The sequence below is a fragment of the Zalophus californianus genome, chromosome 16, assembly GCF_009762305.2.
Source record: "Zalophus californianus isolate mZalCal1 chromosome 16, mZalCal1.pri.v2, whole genome shotgun sequence".
Taxonomy (NCBI): Eukaryota; Metazoa; Chordata; class Mammalia; order Carnivora; family Otariidae; genus Zalophus; species Zalophus californianus.
Genome location: NC_045610.1, coordinates 10,368,866 through 10,390,879, shown reverse-complemented (window position 1 = coordinate 10,390,879; position 22,014 = coordinate 10,368,866). Strand labels below are relative to the sequence as shown.

The 22,014-nt window shown below is 43.8% G+C and overlaps 1 protein-coding gene and 1 non-coding gene across 3 annotated transcripts in view; one reads left to right on the top strand and one right to left on the bottom strand.

Moving 5' to 3' along the window:
• Window positions 1–22,014, top strand: part of SPECC1 (sperm antigen with calponin homology and coiled-coil domains 1) — a 200,088-nt gene that overhangs the window by 148,716 nt on the left and 29,358 nt on the right. The gene's annotated exons all lie outside the window — the stretch shown is intronic.
• On the bottom strand, window positions 20,630–20,731 carry LOC113908351. The gene has a single exon (XR_003515428.1). It is a non-coding gene; the product is annotated as a U6 spliceosomal RNA (small nuclear RNA).

Here is a 22,014-nt window from a genome sequence, read left to right as displayed (position 1 = left end):
CCCAGGCACCCCTGTACGCTAATTTTTATCTGGGAGGTGGGATTCACAGGTATTCACTTTATTGTTATGCTTCATAACCCAAATTTATTCTTTGCATCAAGCATACATTATGACAGGGGACACCTGGGTGGCTCAGTCAGTTAAGCATCTGCCTTCAGCTCAGGTCATGATCTCAGGGTCCTGGGATTGAGCCCCAAATGGGGCTCCCTGCTCAGCAGGGAGTCTACTTCTCCCTCCCTATGCCTCTTCCCCAGCTTGTGTACACTCTTGTGTTCTCTCTCTCTCTCTCCCCTTCTCCCACTCTCTCTCAAATAAAATCTTTGTTAAAAAAAAAGGAAAGAAAGAAAAAGAAAAATCGCACTTTTCCAAGTGATGTCCTTTCCAATGTCCTTTCCTTGAATTGCACATGCTATAACTCAGAATTTTCTCTTGGCCTAGCCCCGTCTTATTTTTTAAAGACAGTTAAAGTCAACACTTTGTATTCTCAAAGCTCTTGTCATTTGAAATAATAATGATATGGATCTGGTCCTGTAACAGTGGATTTAAGCCGCAACTCAGATCAGTGTTCAGCCAACGATGGCCTAGGGGCCAAATTGAGCCCACCACATGTTCTTATAAGTAAAGTTTTATTGGAACACAGTTACAGTCATCTGTAGACATATTGCCTTAGGTCTTTTGTGCTACAACTGCAGGGTTTGAGTCATTACAGTAGAGCCTTTTTGGCTGTATGACCTACAAACCAAAATTATTTACCATCTGGCCCTTGCCAAAAAAAGTTGGCGGACCCCTCCCTGAGATACAGATGTATTCAAGTATCTTCTATTACTCAAATCGTATGTGGTTCTTGCATTTCAGATAGCAAGAAGCAAGTGTTAGGAGAGCGAGAGACTGACTTCAAAACCTATCTTGAGTCTATGCAGTTTCCAGATTTTGTTGCGAAACTTGGGCTAGCAAGGGATAACTGTGGTATCAGGGAGGCACAGACAGACCTCTTTGAACCTGTTTGGAGCTCATGAGCTGGGAGCTATATATTCTTCTCTGTTAGAGAAAAAAAGCAGTCTTTGTGTTGTCCAAAACAAATCTTATTTTGCATCTGGAAAGAACACCCATGTCGCGCGCAACTTCTGTTTTTCTGTTTCTGAGTTCCCACAGACAAGTGCTAGCATATGCTTGACCAATAGCAGGCAGCCTGTGGAATCTCAGGCCATGTGGAGCTCTCTTTGTTGTTTTCTTTCATGAGATGGGTCTCTGGAGGGCCACATGCACAATTCAAAGAATGTTAAGTGCTTTGATTTATTTATTGTCCTTTTCCTGACTTCATTATAAAGATAAATTCTCAACAGAAGATGAATGTCATCATTGGCCTCTATTCTTCCGAGGCCTTTTCTCAGCCCGGGTCTCGGCATCTGCAACTGTGTGTGAGACACAATGATTTGTTGAAGACGTTTTAAACGGCACCAGGCATTGTCTAATAACCTGAGGCAACAGTAGAATCTGTTTGGAAAATAAAGATGAAGGGCCTTATTTCCCAGGTTGTGGGAAATACATTCATACTTTCAACTCCCGGCAATCCATATTTCTAGGGGTTTCAGCTCAGGAGCCAGCATGATGCCTAGACGCTCCCCTTCCTACTCTCAGTTGTGTGTGTCTGCCCAGATAGAGGAAATCGTGAGTAATAAAAATTATTTTCTGAATGAAAGTATCAAAGGGTGTTGCAGAGATCCCCGTGAGGGGGAGCAGATGGGGAGGGACTTGTCTCAACTTCATGGATGGGGATCAAAAGGAAGCAGCTGTGACCCACCCCCCCCGCCCCCATTCACTGCTGACTGGTGCCGGGGAGGGCACCCAGCCGAAGCCGGGCCAGTTAGCCTCCCCCCAGGAGTTTGGAACCAGAACTGAGTGTGAGATCACTCTGATGCAGAGCTCCATGCTGTTGGCAGCCATGTTTTTGCCAACGGAACAGGCCTGCCTATAGGCTGCGCCTACAAAGGCTGCTTATGAGGTTGGCCCTTAACTGGTGTCTGGTAACTTGGATTTGGGGAGACTTCGCACCATTCCCAGCACTGATAGGAGAGGCTCAGAAACCACTGTGGTTTCTGCTGAACACCTGCCTTCCTGCTGGTAGTGGCGTTTTGGAATGTGCTAGGCAGAGGGCGCCTACGTGACCAGCCTCCCGCAAAAACCCAGGGTCAAGTCCCAGGTGAGCTTCCTGGTAGACAGCACTGCATTCGTATTGTCACAAGTCATTGCTGGGGAATTAAGTTTACCGGAAGAGGACTCTTAGAGGCTTGCACCTGGTTTCTTCTAGACTTGACCTCATGTGGCTTTTCGCCTTGCTGATTTTGCTTTGTAGGCTTTCACGACCATAAGTCCTTGAATCGCAGTAAATCCGGGAATGCCTGTGTGTGTGGTCACATGCTGAGTGTCGTGACTCCTCCTGCCAGTCTGAGCCTGAGATGCATGTGGTCCAGGAGACCCCTCCCAGGGCCACCCTGACCAGGAAAGATGTGGAGGAAAGCCTCTATAGGGACAGAAAATGCAGGGGGAGAAGGCCAGGTAATAAAACCGATGGGACACCTTCCTGTCCCCTGATTCCGGGTGCTTGTCAGGGCTCAGTAGCAGCCTCCTTTCGGATATCCTTAGTTTCTGTGAAACAATAAAATCCTTAGAACAGATTTCCGCTTTTCTTCAATTAGTTCCTATTGGGTTTTGTGCCTTAAGGATCAAAAGGATCATAACTGATCTTCTCTTTGGGTGTTCTCTGAATCTTTACCCTAAGCATTTGTTCCTTTTATTATTAGAAATAAGTTGTGTTCTTTGGTTTATTCCTTATTTGTATCTTTTCCATTTAAAAAAATCCTGATTCTTGGGGGGGAAATGAAATGTTATATCGTGTACAAACAGTGACATAATTCCTACTCTGTTGCTCACTCCTGCTCTCTAAAAGTATCATTTTTAATAACAGTTTGATATTTTTCTTTAAATCAAGGTTTCTCAGCCTTGGTACTGTTGATATGTGAGGCCAGACAGTTCTTTATCATGGGGCTGTGCTGTGCATTGTAGGATTTTAGCTGTATCCTTGGTTCCCACCCACGACATGCCATTACACTGTCCCAGTTGAGACAATCAAAAATGTCTCCCGACGTTGACAGATGTCCCCCACCAGGGGAGGGAGGGGAGAGATCACCCCTGGTTAAGAACCACTGCCTTGAATATAATATACAAATACATGTCTTTAAACTTCACAAAAATAGAATCATACATTGATAGGCAATGTGTTTGCAGTTGGTACATTGTGTTCATCCTTTTGTGAGTACGCATACAGCCATTTTATTATTTGTAGCTCCTGCGTGGATTTTCATTGTAGGCATAAGCAATACTTTATCTAGTGGCCTGGTTTTTTTTAAAGATTTTATTTATTTATTTGAGAGAGAGCACAAACAGGGGGAGCAGCAGAGGGAAAGGGAGAAGCAGACTGCTTCTCTGAGCAGGGAGCCCGATGTGGGGCTCGATCTCAGGGCCCCGGGATCATGACCTGAGCCAAAGGCAGATGGGTAACCGGCTGAGCCACCCAGGTGTCCTTCTAGTGGCCTGTTGATGGACCTTCCAGTTGCTTGCCACTTTCCATTGGAATTTCTTCCGCACACTGTGTGGCCACACACACAGGCTGTTTGTTACAGACCTCTGAATCCACTCCAGCTGCTTTAAACAGAAAGGAATTTATTCAGTAAGGGAGACGGCTCACAGAATTATTAGGAGTATTAAAGAAACATAGGCTAGATGGGGCGCCTGGGTGTCTCAGTCAGTTAAGTGTCTGACTCCTGGTTCCAGCTCAGATCCTGATCTCATAGGGTTGTGAGATCAGGCCCCACATTGGGCTCCGTGCTCAGTGGGGAGTCTGCTGGAGATGCTCTCTCTCTGTCTCCCTCTGTCCCTGCCCCCACCTGCTCACAGGCGCTCTCTCTAAAATAATAAATAAATAAATCTTAAAAAAGGGAGGGAGGGAGGAAGGAAGGAAGGAAAGAAAGGAAGGAAGGAAGGAAGGAAAGGAGGGAGGGAAGGAAGGAAGGAAGGAAGGAAGGAAGGACTCCCAACGTCTACATATCAGAACTGGCCTGCCAAGGAGGCGGCCTTTGTAATCAGGAAGATGCACAATTGGGAACCTGCTACCAGAGTTGCCAGCTCCAGAATCAAAGCACCTCTCCTGTAGGCTGGACCAGCAAAGTGGATGCCCCAACCATGCCTCTTCCTCCAGGTGACCCAGTTCTGAGTCCATTGCGTGCAAGGGCCTGTGACTGACAGATCCTAAATCACGTCCCGAACACGAACTGCAAGGCTGTCACGGAAATGCCACTTCTCAACTTTCTAGCTCCTAGAGGGGGTTAGAAGATGGTTGATTAAAGCAATCCACAACATCTGTCTTAACACCCACCCTTAGAAATAGTACCATGAGGGCATCAGAGAAATGGGGGACTAAGGAAATCCATGACTCCCTCCCTCTACAAAAGCAACAAGTAAGGTGGCAAAAACCGTCAGAACCAGCCTTTTCATAACCCTGGAATCTAGTCAAAAACTTGTGACAAGCAGCAGAACACATAACGAAGCAGGGGAGAAGCTACAGAATTTCTGTGAGAGATCTCTGTGCAGCCAGCATTCCTCACGCAACTTGCTAGCAGTACCACAGCCCTTGTTCTTGGGGACCTGTGGGGGTGTGTTTTGACCTGTCTGATGATTCCCTAAAGGATCGGCTCAAGGACTTGCCTTTGTTTTGCTGACATAGGGACTTCCCCTGGGGAAGAGGTGGCTTCTCAGGCAGCATTTTTCAAGAGCACTTAAAAATCACATGTATTGGGGTGCCCGGGTGGCTCAGTCGGTTGGGCATCTGCCTTTGGCTCAGGTCATGATCTCGGGGTCCTGGGATGAAGTCCCGCAGCGGGCTCCCTGCTCAGCAGAGAGCCTGCTTCTCCCTCTCCCTCTGCCCCCGCCTCACCACTCATGCTTTCTCTCTCTCTCTCAAAATAAATAAAATCTTTAAAAAATAATAATACTCAAAACGCCAGTTTTCAACAAAAAAAATTACAGCTATGCAGAGAAACAAGAAAGTTTCGCCCATCCATAAGAAAAAAAAAACAGAAACTGTCCCTAAGGAGGCCCAGACACTGGGCCTACTGGATGAAGACTTGAAACTGTCTTAAATGTGCCCAGAACACTCAAAAATAAGACTGTCAACACAGAGATGGAAAATGTAAAAAAGGGACCAAACAGAAGTTCTGGAGCCAAAAAGTACTATAACCGAAATGAAAAATGTGACAAGTCAGGTCACAGATGTGACCGCCGACACTGCGGGTGGGAATGTGAAGCAATGTGGAAAAGGGTTCGGCCTCCTTAATAAGTCAAACATAGATTCACCATATGAAGTATCAACCCCATCCTGCGTACATACGCAGAAGCATTGAAAATAAGTGTTGAAACCTAAATGTTCACAGCGGCTCCATCATGGTGGCCAAAAGGTGGAAAGAGCTGTAGTGCACAATCTCTGGATGGATGAATGGATAAAGAAAATGTGTATGTCCATACAGTGGACTATTAGCCAGCCGAAAAGTGGAATGAAGGGCTGCAACACACATGTACGCTGAAAACATTGTATTAAGTGAAAGAAGGCAGATGCAAAATGTTACATCTTTATGTGATTCCATTTATACGAAATACTCAGAACAGGAAAATCCACAGAAACAGAAAAGGTTAATGTTTGCCAGGGGCTGGCGGTCAGGGGGTATAGGGAGTGACTACTTAGCAGGTATGGGATTTCCTGTTAGTGTGATGGGAATGCAACAGCTGCCAAACGTGGTGAATGTTCTAGAAGCCACTAAACTGTACACTTCAAGGTGGTTTCAGGGGTGACCTTTGTGTTCCGTGAATTTTACGTCAATAAAATAAAAGTGGTGCCGTGGTAATGAACATCATTGACCACGCTTTCCTAGACCTGCACTAGATTTTTGTAAACTAAATTCCTAGGAAGTAGCATTCCTTAATGAAAGGGTATGTTGCACTTTGGATTTTGAGATGCATTATCAAGTGGCTTTCCTGCAGTGTTACTCAAGCTTCCATCCCTTAAACAGTGTGCCTGTCTCCTGCCTTCTCCACTACTGGGTATAGATATTCTTCTTCATCTTTCCCAGTCCAAGAGGAGAAAATGGCGTCTCTTTTAATTTTTCATTACAGATGCAAGTTGAGCACCTTTCATCAGTTTGTTAGCCATTTATATATGAAATGAAATATATCTTCTGTGAAAATACTAGTACAGTCGCTTTGCTTGCTTTCCTATTCACATTTTTTCCCCCTCAAAATATATAAGAGCTCTTTTTGTTGTATTTTTATCAGTTACATGTGCCCAGATGGAAAATCTAAGTCTTAGCCTGCTCAGGCTGCTCTAACAGAATACCACAAACTTGCGGGGTTTACATAACAAATATTTATTTCACATGGCTCTGAAAGTGATAACGGTGGGGGCTACTCCCTGAGCTTACTAAAAAGACACTAATCTCATCAAGAGGAACCCCCCCCCATCTTATCTAAAGCCATTCACCTCCCAAAGGCCCCACCTCCAAATACCGTCACACTGGGGTTAGGGCTTTAACCTACAACTTTGTCGGTGGGGGGGCGGGGGGGGGGGGACAATTCAGTCCATAACAATCTATAAAAGATCCTAGGAACCCAGTAGAGTTCTCTTATCCCCTCTTAGGATCAGGTGCTTTCATCCCACTGAGCTGATGATTCTTTTGCAATTTACCTCCACATTGCTAAATAGCATGCTTATACTGCTGTTTTTGTTTTTTTATTTTATTTTATTTTTTAAAGATTTATTTATTTGACAGAGACACAGCGAGAGAGGGAACACAAGCAAGGGGAGTGGGAGAGGGAGAAGCAGGCCTCCCGCGGAGCAGGGAGCCCGATGCGGGGCTCGATCCCAGGACCCTGCGATCATGACCTGAGCCGAAGGAGGATGCTTAACAACTGAGCACCCAGGCGCCCCTTGTTTTTTTATTTTAGATTTTGTATCTTGATCTCCTACTATGAAAGATGAGGGTTTACCTCTTTTTCACCCCCACCCCCATATTTCCTGTCTTCCCATTCTCCCAATGTAGTTGTGCATATTTGGAGTTTACATTTAGAGGATATAAATGTTATTCGTAGATAAGCCATATAATAGTACATAACATTATCACTTTTTCTTTTCTGTACAACCTTTTGTTTTTCCCATATTCATCTTTTTGTTTTGTTGTTTCGTTTTTTATGTAATAATCACCAATTCATTCCAAATGCTTGTGAAATATCCCTTCCATCATGCAAGTCAAAGATTCTCCTAGTTTCACCTTGAGGAAATCTCCTGGAGCCTTCTGACCTCCTCCAACATGGCTTGTCCTCTGTGCCTGGTGCACAGCTCTCAAATTGCGATCTCTTTTCACTATTCTATCTTGGCTCCTCTCTTTTTTAGAGAGAGAGAGCACATGTGTGTATGTGCACTCGAGCAGTTGGGAAGGGGCCGAGAGAGAGGGAGAGAGAGAAGCTTAAGCAGGATCCACGCCCAATGTGAAGCCCAGTGAGGGGCTCGATCTCATGATCCTGAGATCATGACCTGAGCTGAAATCAAGAGTCAGAAGCTTAACCGACTGAGCCACCCAGGTGCCCCTCTCTTTTTTTGATCTTCTGTGTCCTGGGCCCTGTCCGCCCCCCAACCCTTTCTTGTTTTGGTTTCTCCAGTATCTTTTTGAGCAAGGGTTCATGGAAGGTAAAATTTTATGGCCTTGAAAAAGAATTTTTTTTTCTATGACCTTGTATCTTTGACTCTGATACATGATAGTTTAATTGGTTATAAAATTTTAGGCCATAAAATTTTGTTCATAATTTCATAGGCATCGCTCCGTTGTCTTTTACTTTCCAGTGTTGCAGTAAGAACAAATAATTCCAATCCTTCATATGTGACCTTTTTTTTTTTTTCCTCTCCAAAAGCTTGTGGGAGCTTCTGGTTGTCCTCAGCTTTGTAACATTTCAGGGTGATGTGCCTTGATGTGACTCTTTGTTTCCTTTTTTCTGTCACGCTGAGTACTCCTTGTACTCTTTCAATAAAATAACTCATGTTCTTATTTTCTTCAATTATTTTTTTGCTAATTTCTGCCTTTGTGTTTTTTTTCTGGTATTCCTCCTAGCCTTGTCTCCTAATTATCATCTCTTTTCACTTTCTTCCATCTCTTTGTTTCACAGTTTTACTGAGAGACTTCCTTAACTTAATGTGCTAACATCTCTTAAATGTTTAATTTCTTTTCTTTTTAAAGATTTTATTTATTTATTTGACAGAGAGAGACACAGCGAGAGCAGGAACACAAGCAGGGGGAGTGGGAGAGGGAGAGGCAGGCTTCCCGCTGAGCAGGGAGCCCGACGCGGGACTCGATCCCAGGAACCTGGGATCATGACCTGAGCCGAAGGCAGACGCTTAACGACTGAGCCACCCAGGCGCCCAAATGTTTAATTTCTGCTATCCTATTTTCTCACCTCATTCATCTTTTAAAATCTTTAACTGTGGTAAAATATGCATAAAATAAAATTTACTGTCTTAACCATTTTTAAGTGTCCGAAAATTCAGTATTAGGTATAGTCACACTGTTGTGCCATCAATCTCAAATCTCCCCAAACTGAAACTGTACACGTTACACAGTAACTCCCCATCCTCTCTCCCCCAGCACCAGCAGCCACCCTTCTTTCTATCTCTATGGTTTTGATGGCTCTAGGTACCTCATATGAGTGGAACCATGCAGTATTTGTCCTTTTGTAGCTGGCTTATTTCACCCAGGAGAACGTCCTCAAGGTTCATCCATGTGGTTGGTAGCGTGTGTCCTTTCTAAGGCTGAATAATACTCCATTGTATCTCTCCGCAATCCGATTTGTACATTTGAGGAGTTCTTTTTCGGACCCTGAATTTTTTAGAGCGTTTCTGTTTTTGTTTCACACATGGGATGTCTTCTGTTAATCTTGCCCAGAACAGCAGGTTGCTTTTATCCCCAAATCTTGTCCCTGCCTAAGTACTTTCCTCCAGGTTTCTTTGTTTAGTGGGTATCGCTTGATCTCTCTCTGTGTGCTAGAGACTTTATCAGAAAAGTAGTGGTCCTTGACTGTTGCTCTCTCTCTTTTTTTTTTTTTTAAATCTTTTTATTTATTTATTCATGAGAGACAGAGGGCGGGGGGGCAGAGGGAGAAGCAGGCTCCCAAGGAGCAGGGAGCCTGATGCGGGACTCGATCCCAGGACCCTGGGATCATGACCTGAGCCGAAGGCAGACGCTTACCCATCTGAGCCACCCAGGCGCCCTTGACTGTTGCTCTCATATAAGTGTGGGACTCCCCAAAGCCGACTGGTAGCTCCTGGCTCACGTGTGAGGCTTGCGACTGTGGTCTTCATTGTAGAGTGCTGTACCTGTGTCATGTCTTTGATGGACTCCTGGTGTCTGTGTCTTCAGGTCTGTCCTGTCGGGCTGGTCAGATTCCCCAGAGAAGGACCTTCCGGTCTTCTGGCTGAGGGCACCAGCCCGGCAGCTGGTTTGGGGGAGTAGACCAGAGAGGAGCACAGGGGATCGGAGGGTCTGTTGGCCACCTGGGCACCCTGCAAAGTCCTCTTGATTCCCCTATTTTCAGGGCATCACTTGTGCCTCACCATGAAATGTCATTTTTATACTGTGTTAACCTTAAACATAAGATAGTCATTTTACCAGCAAAAAAAAAATGGGTTCATTCAGGAATAACACAGAATTGCAATTTGGGACAAGCAAGCTATGGCAAAACATAGACGAGTCCAAAAAAAAACCAACAACAAGAGAGGAATGTTATTTTAGGGAGAAGAAAGGGTAAGTTGGGAGGAGTTGTTTTGACCAAAAGTCCGTTGGAGAAAAAGCAAGAGTTCAGGGTGACCACCGTTTCTTTCTCATTGTCTGAGTTGCAGGGATAGTCTGTTTCTTGTAGGAGATGCTGTGTCCATCTTCCCCTGCTGGGGCCTGTAAGGGGCTATTCTTCCCTGAGGATTCTTCTGAGGTCTGTAATTGACAACTTTTCCTGCAACTGACATTGGGCAGTAGGCTCCCCCTTCCAGCCTCCCCTTCTATCTCTCCTGCTCCATTTTAGTGAGAGTTCCCTTTATTAATTGTCACAATCGTTTGCTGATAAATTCTCTCTTAACTGAAGGAAGCTTGCTTTGGATTTGAGTTTACTGAGAATTTGCTTTTAAATCTAGAAGTAAGAATTATGCCCAATACCCACCCTGTCGAGAGACCCCATTTTACTCCCTAGGCTTCTGTGGACTCAAGTGGCCTTGTAGATGGATTTCCAAGCCAGTCCTGTTTTTAACCACCTTCCTTCTTACCTCCCAAAGTGCCTTGCGCCACCCATTTCCTGAGCCTTTGGGAAATTTTGCACTAAAATCAGGTGGGATATTTGCTCTTCCCCACTGCTGGCTTGGGATTTAGTTTTGTTAGGTCTGTTATATTAGTTACCTCTGGTCTGTCTGCTTATTAGATGCCAGAATTTTATTTCCTTTCGTCTTTCCTTTCTTGCTCATCAGTGAACACCCTTGGGGAAAAAAGCAATCTCTTTTTCCTGTGGTCTTAGTGGGGCTTCAAGAGGGAATGAAAGTAAGTCCGTGTGTTCAATCTCCTTTCTTTACCTTGAAGTCTCAGAGCTCTTTATACATTAAAATATTAGCCTTTATCCATCACAGGGGTTCCAGATCATCCTTTTTAAATATTCAAATCTTTCTTTTTTTGCAGTTTTTTATTTTACTATATAGAAGGATAGCTTTTTTTCTATGTGGATGGCCATTTGTTTATCATTTACTTAGCACTCTGTGTTCAAGTACTTGGTAGACCCAGGCATAAACAGGACTTTAGGGGATGTCTGACCTAGTTGTCTGTGACTCATGGTCTGCTTCTTCGCCACACGCTGCTCACGTGCAGAAAAATGAGAAAGTTCCGTCCTGTATGCTATACCACAGGAGGGGTTCCTACTAGAGCTGTCATCGTGACGGATTACAATTTTTCCATCTCGACGTTTTTCGTTATTTGATTTTATTTGTTGATTTTCTAGAGTTGTTGAGGCAAACTGTTGCAAATAATTAGTATCTTTTTGCTTCTTTCCAATATGTATACCTTTTGTACTTTTTTTTATTGCATTCATGAAAGTCCAGAAAATGTTGAATACTACTGTTGATGTTGGATATTCTTGTCTCGTTTTCCATTCACAGTAGTATCACACCTTTAAATATATTTTTGTGTTGTTTCCTAGTAAATACTCTCTCAAGTTAAAGGAAGCTTAGTTCTGTTCTGAGTTTACCGAGATTTTTTTTTTTAATCCGGAAATAGGTAAGAGTTATATCAAAATTCTTTTTAGCATTTATTGAGCAATACATAAGGTGTTTTCTCTTTCAGCCCATTTATGTAATTAACATAAATGTGTATTACATTATGTAGCAGATTTCCTCATGGGAGAAACATTCTTTTATTCCTGGGGGCAAAATCCCAACTTAGTCTAGTACATGGTCTATAATGTGGTATATTACTCCTGGGGGAAAATCACTACTTAATTATGGTCATTCTTTAATACAAAGCATATTTTTTTAAATTTATTTTTGTTGTTTTTATAGTTTTTTTAAATTTAAATTCACTTTAGTTAACATATACTGTATTACTAGTTTCAGGGGTAGAATTTAATGATTCATCAGTTGCACGTAGCACCCAGTTGAAGCATATTCTTTATACTCTAAAGGGACATTTGGCTTCTTGTTGTTGCCTGGCTTAGGTATAAATGAATTTTTTTGTTAATAAGACCTGGCTTTTCGTTAAGATGTCTGCAAGCACTGAAACCCTGTATCATTTATACACGGTCAAAAAATGCAGTAGGTATTTTTCTGCCTTCTCCAGTAGGGTTGGTGACAATTTTTAGCCAGAAGGAACAAATTATACTCTGGGATACAGGACAGATCCATACAAGACTCTGACACTCCTTCTGTAAATGAGAACTCAGAGCGTTCTGAAATTTTGTTGGCTTGAAGTTGGGAAACCTCTCATTTAGAAGTTGGAATTCTCATGTTCCCCAGAAGTGGAGGCTTAAATTTTCCTTGGGACTGAATGCTCTTTTCCTTTGATCGAAGTCATCTGCAAGGACCTTTTAGTTCCACACATGTAAAGCAGGCCCCCTACTCATTCTCAAGGGAACCTTGTGAATGGCCCTGAGCTGCCCTCTGTGGGCGCTGAAGGGTGTCCTTCACTGTGTGGCCAGTTGATTTGTGGAATTCTGAGTGAGCTGTGTTGACATCTCTTACTCTGATTATAGTTTTTGTCAAAATCTTTGGTTTCAGGGCACCTGAGTAGCTCAGTCAGTTAAGCGTCTGCCTTCAGCTCAGGTCATGATCTCAGGGTTCTGGGATTGAGCCCCACGTTGGGCTCCCTGCTCAGCATTTGTTTCTTCCTCTTCCCCTGGCTCCTCCTCTCCCCCCACTGCGCGCGCTCTCTCTCTCTCTCTCTCTATCAAATTAAATCTTTTTAAAAAAATCTTTGGTTTCTAAGAGTTTTTATGTTAGATATTAACAGTTCATAGCTCTTGTATCTTCTTAATATCCATACCTTTTATTTCAGTTAAACCTTCTGACCTAAACGTTTTCATTTTATGCTGCTAATACACTGTTCCCATTTCTGCTTAGCTTTTATTTGCATGATATATTTTTATAATTCCTTTATTCTTGATCTTTTTTTATTCACATTCTTTAAGTATATTTCTTACAGTTTAGCTTTATCTATAATCTGAAAATTCTTCTAATAGAGACATTCAGCCCATCCACATTTTCTTATGGCTTTTTAGTATGCATTTACTCTTATTCTTATTATCTTATGTTTTTAGTATACTTTTCTTACTAGTTTTCTTTTTCCTGATTTGCAGTCACCTAACCATGAGTGTGATAAGACATGTGGGTTGAAAAGGTGGAAAAGGCCTAAGGATCTGAGTAGCATATTCTGATAATCATGTGAAGACTAAAGCTAAAATCAGTGCTAATCAAATTTGAGTAGAATACATAGAGCTTTTCCCGTCAAAATCAAAGTTTTCCGATGCAGGGCTAGAAAAAGCCAGTTGAATTAATGAGGAATGGGTCAGTGAGCCCCACCGGGTCTGACGTCAGAGCTGGAATCCGAGCGAGGGGCCAGGCAGACAGGTGACTAGCCCTGCGAGCCGTCCAAAGCCAGCGTCATGCCCAGAGTTAGAGGGACTCGGAAGACCGGGGAGAAGGCCGGCCATACAGCAACCTGGGCGGGGGCGGGGGGGGGGGTTCTGGTGGTGATAAAAGAAAGGTGAGGACAGAATGGTCAGATGTGGCCCCACCTGACGATGTCAGATTTCCTGTCACACAAGCACCAACTGGGGATGAGCTGCTTCTGCAAGACGGAAGGTGGAGCCCCCAAGGCTCTGGGGTTCCCCAGGACAAAACAATAGCAGCAGCACAGCCAAGCAGAAGTACCAAACAGTGGTTTAAAGGAATCACAGGAAACTTCTCACTCACATTGGGGAAGTTACCTAGCAATTTGCTAAGTACAACAGGATATTCTTGAAAGGACTCTTAATTACACAGGGAGGATCCATCCTTGTCAAATGAAATCCACTTAGCTGCTTTTATCAGTGTTTGTGGGCAGATGGGCAGGGATCTGTCCCTTCTGCTCTGTTGTTCCCGTCATCCTTGATCTCTTTTTCTTTTTCTTGGGGTAAAATAGACTGTGAAATTTACCATTTTAACCATTTTTAAGGGTACAGCTCCATGGCCTTAGCACATTCACGTCCACATTGTCGTGTAGCTGTTACCTGGTCCATCCGCAGAACTGTTTTATCTTCCCCCAACGGAATCCCTATACAGTTAAGCACTAATTCCACCCCCGCCCCCACCCCGCCCCGATAAGCTCTGTTCCACCTCCTGTCTCCATGCATTTGCTTCCTAGAGGTGCCTCAAGGAACTGGAGTTGTCCAGCCTTCGTTCTTGTGTGTCTGGTTTATGTCTCCGGTTCATGTCTCCTTACGTAATGTCCTCACGTTCATCCGTGTGTCTCCCATTCCGCTTTCGCAGCCATCCTTCTTCCTCTGGGTGAACTCACAGCAGGGACGCTGCGGCCACAGCTCTGGGGAGGACCCTTGCCAGGGTGTCTTCAAAACCTTGAACAGGCCCTATGACTGAATTAGACCATTTCTGTCGCCTGTGTGGGAGGTCAGCTTTTTTCTAACACAGATATTTTAGCTGTTTGGTTTCTCCTCCCTTTTCTCAGAGGTATGGAAGGTAGTCCACACCCCATCCCCCGTATCGCCACTACCTGCCAGAAACTGGGGGGGTCAGTCAGTCCTCCTTGGCACTGAGGAAGAGGAAAGTGTTTCGGTCACCAAGAATTTGGGCTCTAGGGCTCCGTAAGTCAAAAAGGTCTGTGTTGAAGACCTAGAGGCGGAGGGTAACAGATTGGGCGGGGGTTGGAGTGGGGGCTGGGCGTGGGTTTGGGCGGGCGAGCAGAGATACGCATGCCCCTAAGGCCACTGCTCAGAGCCCTGGCTTCAAGGTGCACACGGGAGCCCAGAATCCCAAGCGTGGGGCTCAGCTCGGCAACCCTGCAGGCTGAGGGATCCACGTCCGGCCTGTTCCAACCTGCCGAATTCCTTTCTTTTTTTTTTTTTTTTTAAAGATTTTATTTATTTATTCGACAGAAAGAGACACAGCGAGAGAGGGAACACAGCAGGGGGAGTGGGAGAGAGAGAGGCAGGCTCCCCGCGGAGCGGGGAGCCCGATGTGGGGCTCGATCCCAGGACCCTGGGATCATGACCTGAGCCGAAGGCAGACGCTTAACGACTGAGCCACCCAGGTGCCCCCCTTTCTTTTTTTTTAAGATTTTATTTCTTCACTTGAGAGAGAGAGAGAGAGAAAGTGTGTGTGCCCGCCCTGAGTGGGGGAGAGGGGCGGAGGGACAAGCAGGCTCCCCGCGGAGCACGGAGCCCGCCTTGCGGCTCTGATCCCAGGGCCCCGAGATCACGACCTGAGCCAAAGGCAGACGCTTAACCCACGGAGCCACCCAGGCGCCCCGACCTGCCGAATTCCTACAAAATTTAGGAGAAAATGAGGGGGGACTTTTAGAGACAGCATTAGGGTCCCAGTTAGGGGCTCTTGACTTGAGTTAGCTGAGTCTTCTGGTTTTACAGGCTCATTTGAAGGAAACATCTGCATTCAGACATTGCCAACGCACACATTTTTTAATATGTATAGAAATGGTAGATGTCCCGCCAGCTTCAGGAAGTAAAAGTGTGATTTTCAAAATAAATTATTGTAAGAATGTTTCCTCCTGCTGTGGACTGAGGTGGATTTAAAGTGCCTTTGTCGGGGCGCCTGGGTGGCTCAGTCGAGCATCTGCCTTCAGCTCAGGGCATGATCCCGGGGTCCTGGGATAGAGCCCCGCATCGGGCTCCCTGCTCCGCGGGAAGCCTGCTTCTCGCTCTCCCACTCCCCCTGCTTGTGTTCCCTCTCTCGCTGTGTCTCTCTCTGTCAAATAAATAAATGAAATCTTGAATAAATAAATAAATGTGCCTTTGTCCTTTCTCCTCCCTGTGGATCCTTTGTCCTGCCAGAGGTGCCAGAGGGCCTCCCTAGATCAAATGTGTCAGCAGCTGTTATCTAGCCAGCACCATCCAACACCAAAAGCCATTATCTTGCCATCATTAAGAGACAGGCCTTGATGTTTGCCGCTGATGCCTCTCGATCCCTCAGGACAGCATGTAAGTCTATTTAGATAATAATAGTCCCAAATGAATCTGCACTGAGTTTTTTTTTCCGTTCTCTTATTCATGAAATGTTCATCTGGGAAAAAGAAATAGTCTAGCCCCAGAAGCTGATGGTTTTAGAGACTGAATTCAGCCTTTCTGGGAGTGAGAGGTGAAGATAGGGTGGAAGATTGTCTTGCATAAATTAAACTTGGTCATGGAACAAAATTCCTTAGAACAAATTGCTTCGTTTCCAAAAATATGAAGTGCTGTTTCCCCTTAAAAAAAAAAATTTTTTTTCCTTACTAAAAATACTCTATTTGGAGTGCTAGAGCATTGGGGTGTGGACAAAATCATGTTGCTCTATGAAACTTTGTGGGCACTCTTATGAATGTGGAGGGAGGTACTCACCCGCATGTTGTGAGTTGGGAGGAGTATAAGGTGGGAGAACCTCTCTGAGGGCAACTCGGCACAATGCATGCTAATTTATTCCGTGTGTGTGTGTGTAGTATAATAACAAAAGACTGGAAACGACTTAGAGAACTAAGAACATAAGACGTCATATCCAACTTAAAGAGACTGTTGTATCCATCTGACAGACCCGTACATAGCTTTTAGAGAAGAGAATGGAAGGTTAATGGTGATGAAAAGTGAGCTCTTTACTGAAGAATTATCATACAGCAGACATTTTTATAAGGGCTTTTCATGTTATTTGTGCAATTAGTCTTGACTACAATCCTATAAGGTATTCCATATCCATTTTAAGGATCCAGAGGAGCACCTGGGTGGCTCAGTGGGTTAAGCGTCTGCCTTTGGCTCAGGTCGTGATGCCAGGGGTCCTGGGATCGAGCCCCGCTTTGGGCTTCCTGCTCAGCGGGGAGTCTGCTTCTCCCTCTCCTCCTCTGTCCTTCCCCTGTGCACTCGTGCTCACTCTCTCACTTTCTCTGTCAAATAAATAAATAAAATCTTTTTTAAAAAGGTATACAGAAACTAAGACACAAAGAAGTTAAGTAATTGCTCACAGTCATCAACTAGTAAGTGACGGGCTTCTGGTTTCAGAAGCCAATCTCTTGGTCTCTACACTATCAGTGTTTCTCCACATATAGTGAAAGGACCTTTCACTATAGATCTCAGTGAGTGGGAAAGAATCAGGGCACAGAAGTGTGCAGAACATGCCACCATTTGCAAAAAAAAAGGGGGAAGTATATGTGCATGTTTGTGTAAGTGCAGCACACTGGTGTCCAATAGAACTCTCTGAAATGGTGAGAATGTTCTAGATCTGCACTGTCCAGTACAGTAGCCACTAGCCAAAGGTGGCCAATGTGACTGAGAAACTGAATTCTAAACTATTCAGTTCTAACTAACTTGGCCATATGTGGCTAGTGGCTATTGTATTGGACAGTGCAAAATAGGATATACATGGAAAGATGCAAAGGAAGCTGGTAAGAGATCATTTAATCTTATAGTTTTCAAACTCTACCTTAGCCAAACCTTCTGCATCGAAGAGCAGTTCCCATAGCTGATCATTTAAAAACCACTGATACAACCTAACTGGTTCATTTGAAAGATGAGTAATCTAGAAGCCAGAAAAGTCAACTCATTTGCCTAAAGTCATAGTCAGGTAGCTGCTTTAGTGACAGAGGAAGATCCAGGCTGGCCAAAATTTGGATTTGTTCTTTAGAGTCACGTACATTTTGGTTTGCCAAGGCTCATTTAGTCCGATAACCAGCTCAAGAAAAGAAAATAAACTTTTGTCTCCAATATTCCCAGAACTCCCTGGGAATCCTGTGCATGACTTGTTCATTTTCCACAGCCCAGACCACCTCCTGTCAGGCCTCCTCCACATCCCAGACTCACGTCTTGTCTTGCCCTGCCTGCTCCACTGTATGTAGCGAACCATTCGGGACCAGGGACCAGACTTCATTATGTGTGTCTGTCCCTCCTCCGTGAACATTTGCTGACTATAATTATAGACTTAAGAGCAATAGTTTGGGCTCTTTTTCCAGTCTAGAGTTGACCCATTAATGCAGATGGTTCATAAGAAAGTCTTTTTAACATTTCCTTGGTGACTGGTGCATTTAGAGAAAGCTCTCAGCCAGAAGGATGGGCTTTAGGGGTCTAACAAATTACTGAGCCTGAAAAGTGGGCAATTCTGGGATGAATGGAACTAGCAGGTAACCGTCACCTTTTTAAGAAAAAGTAAGCCAAAAAGACGAGTGAAATTAACAATGAGGTACTCACTGAGTGAAATTAACAATGAGGTACTCAACAGAAGGAAAAGAGGGGAAGAAGATTCCAGAAAAGTGTTTCTCCAAAGATCTGGAATATGATGATCTGGGCCTGGGGACAGAACATGGCAGAGAATCATTTGGGAAGCAAGTTGAGGGGTAGAGAGAAGATCTGCTCACAGAAGTTGTAGAAGAACCCAAGTCCCCGTGCTGAGCCGCTGCCTTTCATCTTCCTCTGACAGTGGAAGGGCCGGGCGTGGACCCAGCTAGATGGCTCAGGAAGTGTCAGGCAGCAGGGCACTCACAGTGAAACTAGACCAAGTGTCCCCATGCCAAAGCCAGAGAACTTCAAGAAGGACTCGCAAGTGTTTGCTTATGGGAAAAAGCAGGAAGCAAGAAAGATGTAGTTCCAACCACTGCCCTCATGTCAACATCCTTTCGACTCTGTCTCCAGAGAGAGGTTGTACTAGATCTGCCTACATATCTCTGAGGACGCAGCAGGCCTTTTGTCATTAGAAAACTCTCCTCGGCAGAGGATATTCCTGCAGGGGGTTGTCCCTTGTAACTTACTCATTTGGCCCTCACCACGTAAAGCAAACCACAGTCCTTCCTAGACTTGCTCCTTTGATCTCCTCTTGTCCAGGTCTCAAACCCTCAATTCCTTCAACAGGGAAGATGAAGGATGGGAAGAAATCATTTAAAAAGTAAATTATCCCTCTAAATATAATTCAATTCCAGGTAAATTCCCACAGGATTTCGTTGGTCTTGAATGTAAAATAGTTAAAAACTCACCCAGAAGAATAAACAAGTAAGAACCTCCCAAGAAAGTTTCCAGAAAGTCATAATGAAGATGTGTTTGCCCGACCTGATTGGAAGTATACTATGAAGTAGATAAGGCCCTATTTCATAACCCATTTTCACCCATCATGGGTATTCCAGAATGGATCACACAAACAGTGGAAACAGACCTGACCTGGTTCCCATGGCCATGTTTAAGAGTATTAAAGACATTTAGTTGACCAGATTGAGTAGGGCCACATTTTTTTAAATCTTTAAGAGGCAAGCAGAAGTTTTCAGACTTGATTTGGGAGATGATTAGCCATCTAAAATTAAGTCGCAAAATAAGCGATTAAAGCAGTAAGATGAATGGGATCAGAAGAGGAGAGGAGTTCCAAGGAACCCCAAAGTGATTTACTTGAGGAACAAAGTGTTGGTTTCCATTCTCCCCTTTGCAACAGTTACGAAAGAAGTAAATAATTAGTCAGATGTTCTGAGTTCTCTATAGTTATATAACTACCCCCAAAACTTAGTGGATTACAATACAACAGTGTTCATTTTGTTCACATGTCTGCAGTTTAGGCCTGACCCCTCTCTGTTCCTCCATGTGTGGGGCCTCCAATGGCTAGAGGCTGGAACAGTTGGGGGTTGGTCAGTCTCTCTCCAGAAGGCCTCTCTGTACTTGGCTGGCCTGAGTTTCCACATACTTCAGGAGCCTCAGAACTCCCAGAGAGAGTATTCCAAGAGCACTCAGTAGAAGTTCGAGGCTTCTTATGACCCACCCTGCAAGTCCCAAATGCCACTTCCTCCACATTCAAGCAAATTATGAAGGCCAGCCCAGATTCAAGAAGAGGAGACTTAGACTCCACCTCTCAGCTGGAAGATTTCAGAGACTCTGTAGCTGCCCTAATCTGTCACATAAGGAAGAAAAAACTTAAGGTCTCTAGCCTGCCTTTCTAGCAAGTTCTTTTTTTTTTTAATCTTTTTTATTATTATTATGTTATGTTAACCACCATACATTACATCATTAGTTTTTGATGTAGTGTTCCATGATTCATTGTTTGCGTGTAACACCCAGTGCTCCACGCAGAATGTGCCCTCTCTAATACCCATCACCAGGCTAACCCGTCCCCCCACCCCCCTCCCCTCTAGAACCCTCAGTTTGTTTTTCAGAGTCCATTGTCTCTCGTGGTTCATCTCCCCCTTAATTGCATTTTCCATCCCTCATCTACAGCCAGGTCTTTAATCTTCTTCCTCAACGTTTTTTGGGAAAAAAAAAAACAAAAACAAAACCAAAAACATATTTTTTCAGGATCTCCTCAGCCTAAAAACATATAATTAATAGGGCTCTTACACATTCATTACCTTGGAATTGACATTGGCCTAGCTTGTCTGTAAGTGATGTCATTAATATTTTTAATAACATATATTATTTTTCCTAATTATAAAAGTAATACAGGGTCATTGCAGAAAAATTGGAAAACACAAAAAAGAAGATGAAGAATTAAGTTAAAATGTCACGTCACTTAATTTGGTTTCCTGTTTCTGGCCTGTTGAAATCTTTTTTGGATTTTGACTCTATCCATTTGTTATTCTCTGTTCCTTCCAGACTACCTCAAAGTCAGTGGTAATGGAGACAAGTATAGGACCAGTCCTCTAGATTTACATTTACCTAATAACTACTGCGAAACATCAGGTATCTGGAACAAATGGCATATAGCAGACCCATAAAAACCCAGAACATCAGAGTCTTCCCATGAGCTTCACAGGAATGCCCACAGATTAGAAAACTGAGTTTAGATGGTTTTTTGTTTTTCAGTATGGAACACGTCACGGTTTTGTGTATCATCCGTGCTCAAGGACCAGGTTAATCTCTGTCATTCCAATTTTAGTATATGTGCTGCCAAAGTAAGCACTATAGATGGTTTTGAAAAATGTTTATGAAAAGCAAAAACAAGTTTGCTTAGCTTAATTGATAAACAACTAGGATATTTCCAGTTCCCCATTCTGAACAGTGATGCTGTAGCAAACATTTTTGTGGGTGTGTCTTTGGGCAGATGCATGACTATTTTCTCTAGAATAGAAACCTACATGTGAAATTACTTGGTCAAATCACATTTTTATTTTTTAAAAATATGTTTCCAGTTGCCCTCCTAAAAGCCTGTACCAATTTATATTCCCATCAGCCAATAGAAGAATGCCCATTTTGGGGTACCTGGATGGCTCAGTCGGTTAAGCATCTGATTCTTGATCTCAGCTCAGGTCATGATCTTAGGATCGTGGGATCGAGCCCTGCATCAGGCTCCACACTGGGCATGGAACCTGCTTAAGAGTCTCTCTTCCTCTCCCTCTGCCCCTCCCCCCTTTCATTCTCTCTCGTTCTCTCCCTCTCTAGGAAAAAAAACAAAAACAAACAAACAAAAAACCACAGGAATACCCATTTCCCACATCTTCATTAACTCTGTGAATTAAAAATCTTTTTAACGGGCACCTGGATGGCTCAGTTGGTTAAGCGACTGCCTTCGGCTCAGGTCATGATCCTGGAGTCCCGGGGTCGAGTCCCACATCTGGCTCCCTGCTCAGCAGGGAGTCTGCCTCTCCCTCTGGCCCTCTTCCCTCTCGTGCTCTCTCTCTCTCATTCTCTCTCTCAAATAAATAAATAAAATCTTTAAAAAAATAAAAAATAAAAATCTTTTTAACATTTGCCAACTTGAGTGAAAATAGTTCACTATTTTTATTTTCTGGTGAGACTGAACACCTTTTCAAATGTTTCTGATTCTGTTTCCTCTTCAGTGCATTACTGATTCATTCCTCTGCCAGTTTTTCCCTGACTTGTTATCGCTTATTCATTATAAGAATATATTCCGGATATCAGTAGTTTGTTATATATGTATATATATTGTTTTTCATTTTGTTATTCAGAAATTTAATTTTAGGGGCGCCTGGGCGGCTCAGTCGTTAAGCGTCTGCCTTCGGCTCAGGTCATGATCCCAGGGTCCTGGGAGCGAGCCCCACATCGGGCTCCCTGCTCGGTGGGATGCCTGCTTCTCCCTCTCCCACTCCCCCTGCTCGTGTTCCCTCTCTCGCTGTGTCTCTCTCTGTCAAATAAATAAATAAAATCTTTAAAAAGAAAAAAAGAAATTTAATTTTACATAATCCGTTTTCTCCATCCTTTTATCCTTCTTGCGTTTAATGCCCT